Raw genomic sequence first — 16,949 nt, 5'->3', positions numbered from 1 at the left:
TTTGGGCAGTTATTAATTGAATTACATACTAACTTGTGTTGACTGGATGAGAGAAGACTGGGCTTAACCTTCAAGTGATGAAAAGGTCCAGAGTGAACAGTGTGAAAATGAACAAATAAATACCAAAATCTCACTAAGTCATTCACAGAGGACTGTACAATCTCCAGACTTTCACTGCCTGAGCACAGAGCTTAGACACTCCCATTAGGCTGTGACCTCTGACCTCTGGGAGAACAGACCTCCCTGTGAGTCTCCAGTTCAACCCAGTAGTTCAACCTCTCGTGCTTTTCTGAGTTTGCACTCTGCAGCATAATAAGCTATGATTTATGGAGTGTTTGTTCTCCCCTGTGAGTCATAAACACTATTTCTCAAATGCTTACTGCCTCAAACACACACACACACACACACACACACACACACACACACACACACACACACACACACACACACACACACACACACACACACACACACACACACACACAGATAGACACACAGCTTCCTAGCTTCTTATCTCTGCCAAAGTGTTCACTGTTGCTGTCAGGAGTCAGTAAAACAAATGCAAAACAGGAGATATGGGACAGTAGCAGGCTACTGCAAGGTTACATGGAGTGCAGCTTAAATTTTCTATGCACGCGTGACACATAAAAGCGGTTTAAGAGGGTAAATTTCCATCTTAAATCAAGAGTGTCACTGTGTCGTAAAGGTTTTTTCCCCACATACAAATAAAATACTTAATACCAATGACATACTGTCTGTAATCAGGCTCCAAAAGCAACAGCAGCTGAGAGATCCTGAGCGCACGACTGCATGTTCATGTCGCACTTATCAGGATGTAGCACAAACGAATACTTTAAGCAGCTCTGCTATAGTGACAGCCTTTGTCATCTAGTGAAAATTCCCCTGTGAAGCTGACACTGTTAATTCTGCATTAGCTAATTGCTGAGCCTTCTTTAGCCCTAATCAACCCTTCAGGTGAGTTGACTGGTTAACATGCAACATGGTGACAGTAGTTGATTTTCCAGTCTAGTTCAGTTCACCAGGTTTGTTTTAGCTCACTGAAACAGACGTCCCTTTAGGGCACAACAGTTGCGTCTTGGTGGAAAAGTGAAGTCCTGAACTGTGTGCAGGCAGACAGTAATGGGCGAAGGAAGCAGCACGCTGAGGGAAGCCTTCCAGTGGTATTCCTGTGAGACAAAGTCACCTCCAGGGTCTCTGCATTATTGATGCCCTGCCTGCCCAAAGCGACCGCAGCCTGAAGAGTACAACACTGAGAGAAATATGACACCGCGCTACACACATGCGTGCAGCTCTGCACACACGGGAGGCCTACTGCATGTTATTATCCATGGGAGTATGTCCACAGCTTATAGCCTGACACAAAGAAGCAGAGCTGGACCTAAAAGCTACGTTTAATGTCCATGAAGAACTTCTGTGGTCTTGCTGGTAATGAAATTTAAACGACTTTCACAAATCGTACAGTGTATGGAGCTACAGACACTGTAATTAGGCAGCATAAAACTTAACAACTTTGTTTCTGAGAGAAAAATGCTCCACTCCAGACTCCACCCTGAGAAAGACAGGGATGCTCAACCACAAGGACAGACAGAGGAGGTGGGGGGGAGGGTCATGTTTGAAATCATGTGTTAGGAACACTTCAGTTGGATAGTCCGCTTCTCATTTCCCTGATGACAAAAAAAGATGCTCAGGAGTTTCACTTTGCTGCATCGCTGCCCAGATGACCCTATTTATACCCAAAACTGACCCATCTTCTTGACTAATTTCCTCCATTCAAAGATGACTCGTGCTTTTCTTAAACCTCTGGCTCGCTGTGGCTGGCTTACAGTGATACATTTTGCAGACCAAAGGCAGAGCGTTACAACAATCACACCTCAAGGAAAACTGTAAAATCTATGTATGAGTCAAACACAACGTGAGCATTCAGGACAGTTTGTACCTCTGCCATGTCTTCAGCTTCAGGCTGGCTGCTCCCAAAAATTTCACTGCTCGTTCACTCATTGTCATTGTTCCAGTAAACAACACACTTCACGATAAATCATTCAGCCCATTCAACAATTCTGTTCCATGTATAGTATGTGGGTTAGTGGCCCGGTCGCTCTAAACAGCATCTTACATTTAGACTGAACAAAGTGCTCAGAAAGCCCAACAGAACTAAGCTCGTTAATGAATCATTCCACTTCGAATGGAAACGAGCTAACGTTACCCACACGACTGGCAGACAGTTCCAGTCCTATTCGGAAACATATTTTCAAAGGAGCCAACTACAAGGAATGGCTTTGCAAGACGGATATGTTTGTAGCGCAGGCATAAATGAAAGGCTAAAAGAGATATATGTATATTTCTCTTGGCAAAGAGTTAACATTTCCTCATTTGTGCACTGAGCAAGTGGCGGCATTGGTGCCAGAGAGGTTAGCAACGTATCAGGCGAACAGGCCAGTTTGTCAAGCGCTGAGCCAAATCCTGCAGCCTCTGAACAAAGAGACCGTCCAAATATCTGCCACACCTACACACAATGAGCCAGAGCAGAGACTACTGTCAAGTCTCTGGAGTACCACGCTGTAGCTGTGGAGAGGAGAGAGGCAGGAGGCGCAGACGAAAACATCCTACTGTCACTGCACTGTAAATCAAAGGCACAGCCGTTCTTTACACAAACGTCACACGAATGATTTTCCGAGCTGTCTGATCTGGGATGAGTTGCATGCTTGGACAGACCTCTGTAGTCGCCTCCCCGGCTGTGTGATCTGCTCGAGTAGAGGATTTGTAGTCCCTAAACCTTGTTTCTCCGGGACTACAACTGCACATATCATCCTTCATGATAAGTACAACGTGGAAAGCTGAGCATCTGGTGTGGATAAAAAAAAACTGTGTGTGTGTGTGTGTGTGTGTGTGTGTGTGTGTGTGTGTGTGTGTGTGTGTGTGTGTGTGTGTGTGTGTGTGTGTGTGTGTGTGTGTGTGTGTGTGTCCACACAGGCCAGACATGCTGCCTCATGGCTCAGCATGAGCTGGAACCGCTGCTGCGATGAAGGTTTCGCTGATGAATTAAAACAGACATTATCACACGAGGATCTCATTGAGCAGTTTCATAATGAAACATCATTAAGCCAATTAAAGAGCAAACCTTCAGACAGGATGTGCCAGTGATTAAGAGGCAGGACAGACTTTAAAAAAAAACAAAAAAACAGCAGCTTGTTGTTGTACGACAGAGAAACTGAGAAGTAGCATCAATTAGTGGATTTTTTTCAAGAAGCTTCTTTAAACATGATATCACCCTTCTGGCCCTAAAATAACCATCTGGTTACTGCAGTTATGTGTAATTAACATTTTATTCAGCCCGTGAAAAATGAATAAATAAATCACTGAGGACCATGAACTGCAGACAGCTCACAGTCTGTGCTTTAGCTTAGGTAGCAGCTAGCACGTTGGCTTGCATCCCAACGTTACAATTTTATTAGCAATCTGTCTGGAGTGCCAGGATAGGTGGCTTGTTTAGGCAGCAAGCCAGTTTTAATCCCATCTGAGACAAGTGGTCATTAGCAACAGCGGGGGGGGGGGGGGGTGTACACACACATGCAGACACACCTTGCACATATTTACTGTCTTGGGCATCAGAAACTTCTGGGAATATGGGACAAGCACAGTAGCATGTTTGGTTTGGAGACTGCTGTGCACTAAAGGGGAAATAGCTTTGTCTCTTGGTTTATGCAATGATAAGCGTGGGTGTATTTTCTGCCATAAAGCTACAATAAAGATTAAGATTAAATGGCTTGAAGAATGAACTTTCAGCAGGTGAGGTAAGCTCTGCCAGGCATCAAGGGGCAGTGAGTCTGTCTCCATTGCCCCACTGAAAGGTCCTGAGCAACACACAGAATAGTTCTCCAGCTGACCCTGACCTCTGACCTCCCAGTGGGAAGAGAAAGCGAAGAAAATTTGCATGAGGGGGTTGTTAAAGAGCCTATCTGTCCGTTTCAAATGCTTATCAGAAATCCACCAACAGAAAGAGAGGGTGAGGGTGTCACATTACTGAAAGGACATTTTAGTCTAACCCTGAGGGAGACATACCATCCAGGCCATCTGCTCAGCGCCGGACCGGGAGTGGGAACACTGAGGTTTGGTGAGAAATATTGTACGATGGGTGAAGACTTACATAATGTTAAGAACCTGTCACAGCCTTTAAATAAAATCATCACCCACCCATCATTCACTGTCGGCTTGGTCTTAATATAGGGACAACGATGGGAACTGAAAACACATCAGTGCCAACATGCAACATCATGGGTGTACAGACAACTAAATCAAGACAGGAAGAAGAGAACAATGAATGTTTTCAAAAGCATGGGCCACTCTGAAGTTATTGTTACTCAGACTATTCTATATGCAAAAGAGCCACACCAACAGAATAAATCCCTGTAATTTTCAACTGGCAGAGCAAAGACAACTGAAGTTTCTACTGCAACAATGTCCAACAAAAGGCTCCAAAGGGCACCGAAATTCAGCGCCGTCCTTCCAGCAGAAGGCCTGCTGGTTCAGTAAAACTGGTTGAGCACTGCGAGAGTCTTTGTCTACTTATAGAGGCAGCAGTCAGCACAATTTGGGCACACTTTTGTTTATTATTTCATAAGCGCAGAGGTTATGCTTGCCAGATGGGACCTCGAAAGGAGCCAAGAGAAACACAGAGCACAGGGTGAATCACCAAGAACAGACAACCCGCGGTGGAGATGTCACCACACACACACACACACACACACACACACACACACACACACACACACACACACACACAGCTCTTTCACAGGCTGCAGATGTGGACCACAGAGCAGTCAGAGAGTGTTTTCTATCATTTGGGTTTATGTGTGTGTGTGTGTGTGTGTGTGTGTGTGTGTGTGTGTGTGTGTGTGTGTGTGTGTGTGTGTGTGTGTGTGTGTGTGTGTGTGTGAGGAGGTGCCTGGGATCTGAATGTGGACTGAAAATCCTTACGTGCTGCTTTATGTGCACTGTTATAGAAACATAATGTCAGTGCTCATGTGGACAAATGATAGCCATGGAAACAAGAGTAAACATCAGTCGATCAGGAAATGAGGCAGCTCACTCGGTCGCTGTGTGTGTGGATGGTGAGCGTGCAGGATGTCGGGTGTCAAGTTTTGGAATGTTAAATACGAGTGGAAGGACATTCAACTGACGGATGTAATCAGCATTTAGTCGGGGAAACGTTTAATGTCCATGAGGATCTGTGCTTCAAGCACTCAGTGAACTCCAAGTGTTCGTATCTAAATATTACCGAGTATCTACAAAGCGGCTATATTTCCAGTTCAGAGTAATGTGACCCCGCAGAACATTTTCAGTCTGGAGAACCTTCTGTTCACAACCCATTTGTACTGAGGAGAGCGCTGGTCATGGTTTGTGAAGAAGCAACAGACCATGACCATGAAACCCTCTTACACACTTCACACAAGAGCACACACCTCGCACTGAAGAAAGGAGGGAGGATCAGTCCATTGAGAGAGAACACTGTGTTTGTGTGTGTGTGTGTGTGTGTGTGTGTGTGTGTGGGTGTGTACATGTATTCCTCATGTTATGGCGACATAAATCTGTTCAGTAAGTTACACTGTGGGGACTCCCCTTCCTTACAGTGACAAAGCGCAAGTCGCCATAACATAGCATTACACTTTATGGTCGAGATGCGGGTTAAGGTCAGGGTAAGGCTAGAAATGAATGCAAGTCAATGTGCTGTCCTCCAAACTGATGGAAACACGACTGTGTCTGCGCCTGTGCGTGCGTGTGTGTGTGTGTGTGTGTGTGTGTGTGTGTGTGTGTGTGTGTGTGTGTGTGCAAATCCCGGTGGGTTCGAGAACATATGTAGCACAGACATTGAACTCCCCGCAGTGTAAAGGCCTGCAAGAGGGAGTGGCACCTCTTTGGTCTCACATGTTCAGACGGTGCACCATGCTCACCACATTTGTACTCAACTGCAGAGCACAAAATAAGCTCATGTTTCCAATAAAGACTTTTCTAATGCCATATATACTGTGTATATATAGTCTAATACCGCTACACACACACAGCTGGTGAAACCTATATTAGAGGCTAAACAGACCGGTCTTCTTTTGACAACCAATGAGGCTCAAACCAAAGAGTTTGTACAAAGCTGTGATAATAACCAGCAATGTCAAACTGGGTTTCTGTAAAAAGAACTCACTGGAAATTTGACAGAGGCCCGTCATAAGCAACCCGCAGTCCACCCACTGCCCCACTCCTCACAATGTAGAAATGGAAAACGCATGACACACACTGCAAGCACGCACGAACAGCCTGCCGTGTATTTACCCCCTTGATTATAATTTTGAACAATTCTCACCTTTAAATTCTCGTTATTCTCTTTGCTTTAAACTGGCACCTGAAGGCTGTCTTTGCTACGTGCCAACATTCTTAACTGTGAATGCTTGAGGCCTTCAAAAGAACTGAACCTCACGTAATTTGACGACGCAACCTTCTGATCTGGAGTCAGACGCGCTGCTGTTGCGCCACGAGTTCTTCTTCCATAAAACGAACTGCACTCCGGTCACTCTCGTGACAGTGAAAAGAAAAGCCTGCTCTTATCATCATCTTCTTTGTGACACACAGGAAGCTCCCATCGGGTAACTGCACTTAATGTTGGCTTAGTAAAGGTAGTCCTGTGAAAATATGTTGTGTATTTAATGCCACAGCCACGAGTCGTTTCTTTCTCTACAAACCTCCAAAGGCAAACAGCAATGCTCCTGTCTCTTGGCCATGTATAGGAAGTATTTAGTATATAATACAGTGGAAAACAATTACATATATATGTATACTTTCTAAAGAAACATTTTACATGATGCTTATAATGAGTAGTACAGTGAGGATGGCAAACAGGACACTAAATATGTAAAAATGAAATACTGCATCTTATATGCAGTATATGATAAATGGCCTTTTGAGTCATGCATTAGAAACACACACTTTCTAATGTGACAGGAACTCCTGAATCTTTATCAAGACAAAAAAAAAACATGCAGACAGACAAAGAGAAGAGGTAGGGCTGATGAAAGTCACTTTCCAAAGGATCATTGGGGCAAACATCCCAAAACAACAAATACTGGCTTCTGAAACTGAGCCACAGAGAGTAACAGTAAAGTGACTCACTCCAAAATACATGTGATGGAAACACAGGGAAATAAAGGTGCCTTAAGAGAAAGAGAAAAAGGAGGAGGACAGTCCAGATGTACATCTGTATTTAGAGGGAGCTGGGCTCTGTGTTTATGTCCTGCCAGTCGTCAAACTGAGCCCTGCTCTCTGACAGCATCCATTAGCTGGTGATAATACGTTCCTGCTTGGACAAGAATTGTCCAATTATATTTCAATATAAGCCTGGAAGTAACAGCTCTATTTACAGCAATACGTCTCAGGAGGATGTGGATCTGTTTTTGTGTGTTTATCAGAGCTGCTGGAAGAAGACCCATGCAGGGCATTTAGAAAAGGCCTCTGCATATATCGTACATACAGCAGTGTGCTGTACAGCAGTGGCCCACTTTGTTTTCCAGAAGACATTAAGTAACATGAGAAGCTTTATACATCAGGTCAGCCCGGTGCTTCACACAACAGAGGGCTGAAATGATCAGGACAATCATGACCTCTCACTGAGACATTTAAAACGGTCAAACCTGTCCAGTCAATGACGGAAAGCAAACACAGACAGACCGTGCAGCGTGAAAGAGGACTACGTTTTCAGCCTAATATGAGTGATGAAGGAGTTTGCTGAGTAGTTCAGGAAATGCTCAGTGACCCTGCACAGGAAACAGGTGACACATAGGAAAAACACCTGAGGCTGAAGACAGGCAACAGCAGTGGGAAAGGTCGGTGTAGGTTAAAGGAGGGAGAGGAGATTAAAAGTGAGGCGACGGAGGCAAACAGGAAAAGAGGAAGACACCGAAGAGTGAGAGTAAGAGAGAGTGAAAGGATGTGTTTGATAGTTTAAATGCACTGAATAAACAACAAAAGAGGGAAAGAAGTTGAGTGCTGTGCATCACTTTGGGGTCATATCTGATCTGCAGGTTGCGTCATGTTTAAAGGACGACACACCTCTACCACTATCCTGTGCATGTCTCTCAGAGCTTTAAACCAAAGACGGTAATTCTGTGAAATTGCCAATACGTTGCACCCTCTACAAACTGTCCACTCCTTTAAACCCCCTATAAAGACTTAATATCTGTTCATAGCTCCACTTCTGGGTTTGATTTTCAAACAAACATTGTGTAAATCCAGCTCGGAAGTGAAGGGATTTCAGAGCTGCCCTTCCAGGCGTGAACAGGTACAGCTAAAACATCCAGGAAGTTTGGCAATCTCAGATCAGGATGAACATTAAAATGTAATCAACGTTTAGCCAAGAGCAATCCCTCTCCCAGACTTCAGCCAAATTCATGTCTCACCATCAAACAAACACAAAGGAAGATGGATGATGACCTGAGAGTGCGCTGGAAGAGATCACCACACAGGCTATGTGTCGTTATGTGCAATCTCAGGTAAAACTGACAGAGGTAAGAATTAAAAAAAAAAAAAAAAAGAGTTCAGGGATGCGTCAAAAAGAGGTTGTGATGCAGCTGGAGCATATCTGACGGCAGATCAAAAGGCTGTATGTTCACATCGTGCAGTGCAGTGGAGTGAGGCCTTTAAAGATCAAAGCTGCACACCAGGGTTTTAACATGACTAAGCTTCTTTCTTCCGTCTGGAACAGTGCCGCGCCAGAGTAAAAGTGATGCTCATCTCATGCTCCCCCCATCACCTCTTCCCTATTTTCTCAGATCTCTCTATCATTTTGTAATCTACTCCCGTAACGGCCATGCTGATGGAACACCCATTTATCAGCACCTCCGTTAACGGCCCGCCAAGCGAACGTGGGATTTGTTCTTGTTTGTTCTAAAATGTAAAAGATAAACAAATGATGCGTCGTGCAAACACATACAGCATGATGGCAACTAGGTGGATTAGTTGAAGGTCAAGGCTGAGTTCACCAGGAATTTTCACCATGATGACACGGTTAAAATAACCATGTCTCTCTGGGTTATTATACAGAATTAATGCTGCTCTGCTTTTATTTCAGAACTACACATGTGTCTGTTAAGGTCTCTGTGCATGAAAGTGTGTTTATTTCGCTTGAGTATTTAATATGTAAAGTACATCACAGCCATGGTAAAACTATTCACTGCTCTCCTATAGTGCTGACTATAGTTGTATGATAATGAACAGGCTTCCATTTACTTTGCAAACATTATGCTGTGTATTTTAATCTTTCATTAATCCTGCAAAAGGTTTGCTGAGCACATGCACTCATTTTAAGCTCTACATGTTTGCACCTTGATAACGCCTCGCATCCCCTCCGCTGTAGGGGATTCTACAGAAACAAATCATAGGTCACACCCTGTGTAACATGCTGCAAATTATTCACAGGTGGAGCTATGCTATCGAAGCAAATGTATCATAATTCTGATGCAATTCTGTCATAAAGACCTCAATAAATCTGGGGTGAAGATGAGGGCCAACATGACGCAGCTACTGAATTCAAACCAGTTTTACTTCAGCCTTGGTTTCAAAATGTTGGAAGCGCAACTTGACAAGCACACATCATCAAGCTTACTCAGATTTATTGAGATCATTAAGAATTATGGGATACTTATCCCAGTTACGACATCTTTACTCAGCATCATGACAAACTTGATGTTGATTTCACGTTCCAGATGAATGCAGTCTGCTTCTGTATCTCGGCGTGTCCCATGTGTCAGCTCTCAGAGCAGAGTTAGGAAGACACACACATGGCCGCTCAGCTGCTTTTCTGCTCACTGTCTCGAAGCTTGGCAGCATGAGCAGCGTTCAAAGCCAAAGGCTGACGGAGACGCCTGGCTCACACGTAACGGTCAGCAGCCTGCGAGTGCAAGCGCGCAAATGTGTGTGTGTTTGCAAAATGACACTGAAATAGACGTCCTGTATTTACGTCACTAAAATTGTGACTAAATTGTGGAATACAGCATAATTAGATCATGTCAGATCACGGAGTCTGAGATTACTCTGATTGATGGACACCGAGCACCCATTCCCTCTGTACAGACAGAGAAGTGGAGGTATTATTTGTCTCCAGCATGCAAGAACAGCTACACACTGCCAACACCAAGACACTCCTCTTCAGACCTGCCTAATATAAATCATTGTCTCTGACTCAGATTCACTTTGCCAGTGAAAAAAGAGGGAAATCCTCAAAATAAAATGTGTCTTCCTTGTGTCATACCTTGTAATTTTCCATTTTTTTCCCATGTTGCCCTTCTAGTGGCAACTGAGTCTCCCAGAAATAATAACATTATATTTAACCTTCAGGGTACCCACCCATAGCTAATGAAGTGCTTGTGAAGAGAGAAGCAGTGCCATTGAAGACGCGCAGTAAAAAAAAAAAAAAGGGTTTGGTTTGCATGTGAAATGTTCACCATGGTAAAGCACCAGAATAGTGTGCTCGCATGGGTTTGATCAACTCTGCACAGGAGCACCAGCTGGAAAATCCCAATGTTGAGCATGTCTCCAGGCTGCTACTGCCTTTCCAACTTTTACTAGGACTACTTTCTCCTGTCTGCTAACTGACAAACCATGCAACCTGTAACACCTCTGAATCTATTGCACCACTTTACTCTCATGTCTCAACACGATCGCCCATCATGCTCTTTCTTTTGTGTCCAAACATCTTTCAAAATGTCTCTGATGTGTTCTCAACGTAACATCTGAAATGTATAATCACATAATTAGTGTGAATTGGTAGGTGGGAATATAATAAAAGCATGATGCAAGAATGTGTACGTAATCGCCTCGCAATAGATGGACTTGTGGACTTTGCCGCAAGAAAAACAAGTCTTGAGTATGTGAGAGAGAAAGGTTGAAAGCTAGAGAGAAGATGACGAAAAACTAGAAATAGAAGCGGGAAAATATAGGAGATGGGAGTGGAGGGTGTAAAAGGAGGATAAAAGAAAAGAATGAGGTGGGGATAAGACAGGGAAGACAACAAGGAGAGGTGAAGAGAGAGGAAGGAGGTTGAGAGAGAATAAAAAAGACGTTGGGAGAGAGCACCGGAGGCTGTGCTGCAAGGTTAAATCTAATGAGCTCAGTCTTTACAGACGAGTGAATTAGGGACACAATTACGTGCACACATGCATGTACACACACATATCCATTCCAGCTAATTTGAGGACCTGCTGATGCTTGAAACAAGACCGTAACGTAAAGCAACCTCAATACATCTCATTCCCTTTGGCTGTGCATGAAGACAGGGTGTCGCTAAGCCGAAAATAACCTGCAGCGTCGATTCAAACCAGCTCAGAGCTACGAGTGTGGAGAACATGGACACTTCCACAAGAACCGCGCATTCTACTTGGTGACAGCACTGTTGTTACTGCACTCTATTGTACTCCATATTCTGCTTGTTTTGCTTGCGTCATTCTTTCAATGATGTGGCATGACCCGCCACAAACACACCCACAACACTGCAACAGCAATGAGCAAACGAAACAGCGCCAGTGAGGGCGCAAGCCAGCGTGCCAGGCACCGTCAGTCAGGGATGCGAGGTGATGTAAGTGGTATTGTATCTGTTCAACTGCCTACAACCGCCTTGTCACTCCATCGCCCCGCCTCCTCCTCCGCCCAGTACTTTCACTGAGGCTGCTCTCATTTAAGTCAGTGAGTGATGGAAGAGAGCCCCATCAATCTCTCTTTAGGACCACCAGCGCTGAAGGCTTGGTGCGAGGAGAGAGCCAGTGGAGGGGGATAACTGTTTCACCATGGTGTCAGCGTCCATGTGCATCTCCGGGCAGTAAGAGTAAGAGGACGGGGGTGGAGAGAGCGGGGTGGAAACTGTGGAGTCCTGTGCAGTCTGTTTGTGAAGATGAGGAGGTGCAGACCCACTGTAAACATTGCTGGGTTGATCCAGATACTTAAAAGCAGACAGAGTTCAAGTGGGCTGCTGTGTGTTTACTTCTGAGCTACAACTTACTGCCAGACACAAACCAAAGCAGCATATTTTTCAATCAATTCCTGGCAAAGGCAGAAACCAAACACCACCCATTTGGAGAACCTGTTTTGTACCGACAGGACAAAACAATGTGCACTTCATGCTATTTCAATTCACTCCATATCGGAAGGTGTGTGTTGAAATCACCTCAAGGTCAAGAGATTTCAGACAGCTTTAACTTTAAATCTGCAGACTGAGACTAAGCTGACGATTGCACAGGACTGAGGGACTGCTGCTAAAGCCTACACCAAGGGGGACTGTTAACCAAAGACTGGTGAAAGCATACTCCTTGACTACAAAGTTGAGATACAGAAAGCAGATTTTACTGCTTTTTGGCAAATAATGAATGTCAAAGAAAGAAAGAAACACCTCGGGGCACTGTCACTTGTAAAGAAGAGGGTTACTGTCAAATCTATTTGGTTGACAGAAGGTTGAAGCTGACTGTAAGAAACCGGCTGAACCTGATCACTCACCTAAACCTGACAACACACACAGGGAAACACACATACACACACGTGCGCGCGCACACACACCCTGTCAAAGACGCCATTAACACATGCCAAAGCAAAACCAAACATTAATCTGTAAGGAAGTTGCAGTATGACAGACATACTGTACAGGTGGAGAAAGTTTACATAACCTTGCTGTGTAGAAGTATTCAGGTTGATTAGGACACAAGTAGATGTACACACAAACACCTCAGAGGTCTTGTTCTGTCAGAGTACCAAGCAGCAGACTCTGTGGTGTAATGTGATCTAAGATACCAAACACTGCCAGTCAGCCCTCTGCAAGGGAAATCTACAGGCCCAGTCACTTTCTTCAATGTCAGGAATGGAATGTACAAACAAAACCCAGTGAAAGTGTACAGAGATGAACACATTGGCTGCTTTTAAGGTATATCTTAGGCCAATCTTGAATGATATTTTTCAGTAAAAAGTTTCAATTACGACTAATACTGGCCGAGAAAAAGGCATTTTTACAAATACAGTAAAGTTTTTTTTTCAACAAGACCCAAAACAGAAACCACTTTCCTCATTATAAACAGAGGCAATGCACGAAACAAGGATGCATAAAAACAAACACTGTATTGATGGACATTTAAAGCATTTATAAATAGCATTTTCCTATCTTGCCAGTGCAAAATATATTCCCTCCGGTGTCCCAAGAATTGGAATTTTAATGGAATCGAAGGTGTGTTTCCATCCCTTCACCCAAAGCCCGCAAAATCAACAGCAATCATTTCTGTTCGCCATCTTTTAGGAACAGACATGAAGATCTGTTTGCAGGAAGCAGATGCTATTTGCAGGCTGTCTCCTACCCTCAGGCATTACTGATCCCTAATCATAGGGTGTGAGATGGTTGGTCTGACAGTGGCAACTCAGCATCCTCACATCCTCAGAAAACAGATGAGCAAAAAACCCATCTGTTATCAATGTACTGTGACTCTTGGCCTAGCAGCAACAGGAAAACCCAACCATGATTCCTCGTGACATCTTCAAGTCAGCCTCAAGTGTCTCTCCATTGTTTTTCGGGGGAGGAAATGATAGCAAATATGGGGCAGTTTGACTTTCAATACTCATTGTTGTTGAAGACGTACAAGTCCTGCAGAAACCTCCTTAATCATACAAGTTACATCACACAAAGTTTTTAAATACTGAAATAACCGGTTGAGATTTCTAAGACTGCAGCATGTTTTAACAGGGGCAACTTGGTCCAAGGGTAAAGGACATGTTGTAACCAAAGCATGAAATATGAGCTCAAAGTTAAGTTTAAAAAGTCATTATCAGAGCAAAGTATGTTTTAATGAATCCCAACCACACGGGAAGGTCAGGACAAACACATGAACTCACTGAGAACAACTGTGATTTCACATTTAAATAGTTCCCACGTCTTTGAGCTGCACTTCCTTAGTCTGGACCGAATGACCCCATTTCATGGTCCAAGAAAAAACTAATCATACCGCAACATGTTCTGTGAGCAGAAGAAATCTCTGGGCAGGAAATTACTCTGCACAGATAAATCAAAAACTCTACATATCCATCAGTGAAATTCTCCCAGCAAATTCTCTGTGTTGGACATCGAAACCAGATGAGCTGAATTTACTACTCATTTGCAGAAACAGTGTCATACTAAACTGAAAATGAAGATGTGAGCCAACGAGCTTGTAGCTTAGTGCTTTGGGATGATGAACTGTTCTGCAGTGGGACTGAACGCCAGCACCTTTGTCTCTATGGGCCTATTTACAATATATGCACGAAAGTAGGGGAATGCCAACTGTAATATACTTTTATGATGTAAACAAGTCAAGATAATTGGACTCTTTGAATACCCGAGGGGAATAAAGGCAGGTCTACCTGATGTCCTGAGATGCTTGCACTGTTGCTGCCTTTCATCTTACATACATAAATGAGTATAAAACTAACACACCACAGCATCATCAATCAAGCAATATAAACAAACCATTCATCATGCCATTGCTGCTCTGAGTACATGTCTTTTCAAATCAAAGGCATCTCAACATGAAAAAAAGACTGACTCATCTTTGAATCATTTTTCTCCTGAAGAACTTGGTAGCCTTGGGCTGCAATCACATAATTGTCCTTGATGAAGAGCAATGAAGAACTTGTTCACTTATTCCAAAGGCCATGCACAGTGAAGCTAGAGCCAAGGTCAAACAGCAGTGTGCTGTGTTACAATAATAACAAATTGCATCAGAAAACTGCACTAGGCAGATTTTTGCTTTAAATCCTACAAGGGATTTTAGGCCAAAGTGAGAACATTCAACATCAATCTCATTCATAATTGATAGGATTGCTGAATGGGAACACACCAGACAAAGCTCATTTTAGGCCTCAATCCATACTGATAATAATAGAAATCCTAAAATTCATTCATCAGCGTTAAGCCACACTGAACTCCTGACTACTTCAGTATATTTCCACAACAGAAACTCTTGAGTCAGTGCCCTGAGAACAGACAAGACTGAATTCCCAGCAAGGGAAGTCCTAACTTTGATTTTAAATACTTTAAGCTCCAGAGCACAAAACCTGCCAAAACCTTTTCCCTTCAATTCATTAACTTCGCAAAGAAAAGAACCCACTTCAGAACAGTAGCAAACTTTTCCTATCGCTCTGTTCATATTGGGTCGCCTGATTCAAAATAAATCTGTCCGAATGACTGCAATATCCCACAGTCCCACCAACGCCTAAGCCCTTCTAACATCAAGGATTTATTTTTCTCCTCTAGTCATGAACATGCCATTTCCATTTCACAGCTGTCTGGATATTTGCGAGGATATCTGGGTGGGCAGATGTTTAGAAAAACCCATGCAAACCATGCAAACAGATTCATACAAATGCCAATCATCTCAATGTATGAGCACTGATGTAAAATATTCTTTTTCAAAAGGACTTCTATGAGGAATACTGCAGAGGTGCATACATTTTCAATCCTGCAATCACAGGTTAATATGTAACTGCATCAATGTCACACCTATTTTTGTTTTAGACACTGATGAACAGTTTGTTTGCAGCAAAACAACGGTAAGTGAAGCAAGGTGATACATCACTGGGACAAAAGATTATTCAGTAATTTGGCAAAGGAAATGAAAAAGCGACCTCAACTCGATGGAACAACAATGATTTAATCTGACAACATAATAGATTGCAGACCAGTAGGGGACAGTTTGTGGGGACAATTACGGCTGATCAATAGATGTGCGGTTTGAAAGACATCGGTCACCTCTTTTTGGCACGAGGCTTTTTTGAGTATCGGTAAGTTAATCAGGCTAAACTGCATCCAGGGAACTGCTGTATCAACAGCATGAAAAATTAAGATCATTCTGTTAATGAATACTGAATACTGAATGAATAATGAATGCTGAAACGTCCTCAAGCCAAAGGCAGTTTAAAAAAATCGGGGTGGAAACATCTTGGAATGAGACATTTTACTTCCTTAGCTTAAGTTTTTCATTTAGTCTTGATGGGGTTATTAAAAGCATCAGATAATGATATCATTGCTACAGTCAGATCTCTAGTTTTTTAGCATTTTTCTATCATCTAGCATTTACTTTTAGTATACTAATAGTATGTAAGTAATACTTATAGTATTAGCATACAATTATACTATTAATATAGTTTAAGTATAGTATTGATACCAAATTGTCATGATGGTACACAGATGTTGAATTAGCAATACATAACAAAAACGTAGGTTGAATGGTGGTTGATAAAAGCTTAGTGCAGCTACTGACTATACACAACCGTGTTTATTTACTTTATCCATTGAAAAAAGACTGCGTGTGCGTCATGCTCAGGGGTTGAAAGTCCCAGAGTGCATTAGTGGGATCAAAAGCCAATGACAGACAAAGCCACAAGACCACTTTGATGTTGTGTATGAATCTTTTCCTTATGAATCAATCAGCAATCAATTGTTCATTCTAATTGTACCTTTCCACCCAGTGTGTACAAAGACTGTCAATCTGCCAGAGAGGAACTGCTCTGACTGTATGAGGATACTCACAGTCAGGTGAGAAACCACAATGGGAAGAGGAAGATTCAGGAAGACCGAAACATGCACAGATACCCTTTTTGACCTTTTCTCCTGAGGAGGAGAAGGGAGTCATTCAAGGTGAGATAACACCAGTGATAAAGAGGTCAAACAGAAAGCACATTGAAAGAGATTAGGTCAACTTTTTGTCCAAGTAACAAATTGAACCAGCTGTACCTGAGTGTGTAACAGCAACCAAGGTAACAGTAGTTGAGTTAGTTAGCTAAAGCTCGGCTAAGTATTTACGTGTTAGCAACTGAATAAATTTGCATTTGCAACGTGTGATAGACATCACTCACAGCAACAAACACAAATATTATCACCCATTTGT

At 43.0% G+C, this 16,949-nt stretch overlaps 1 protein-coding gene across 2 annotated transcripts in view; it reads right to left on the bottom strand.

The window, feature by feature from the left end:
* The window catches only part of LOC139346829 (partitioning defective 3 homolog), a 314,486-nt gene that overhangs the window by 284,614 nt on the left and 12,923 nt on the right, over nt 1–16,949 (bottom strand). The gene's annotated exons all lie outside the window — the stretch shown is intronic.

The sequence above is a fragment of the Chaetodon trifascialis genome, chromosome 18 (genome assembly GCF_039877785.1).
Source record: "Chaetodon trifascialis isolate fChaTrf1 chromosome 18, fChaTrf1.hap1, whole genome shotgun sequence".
Classification (NCBI taxonomy): domain Eukaryota; kingdom Metazoa; phylum Chordata; class Actinopteri; order Chaetodontiformes; family Chaetodontidae; genus Chaetodon; species Chaetodon trifascialis.
The sequence above is the reverse complement of the archived record's forward strand: the minus strand, read 5'-3'. Positions and strand labels throughout refer to the sequence as shown.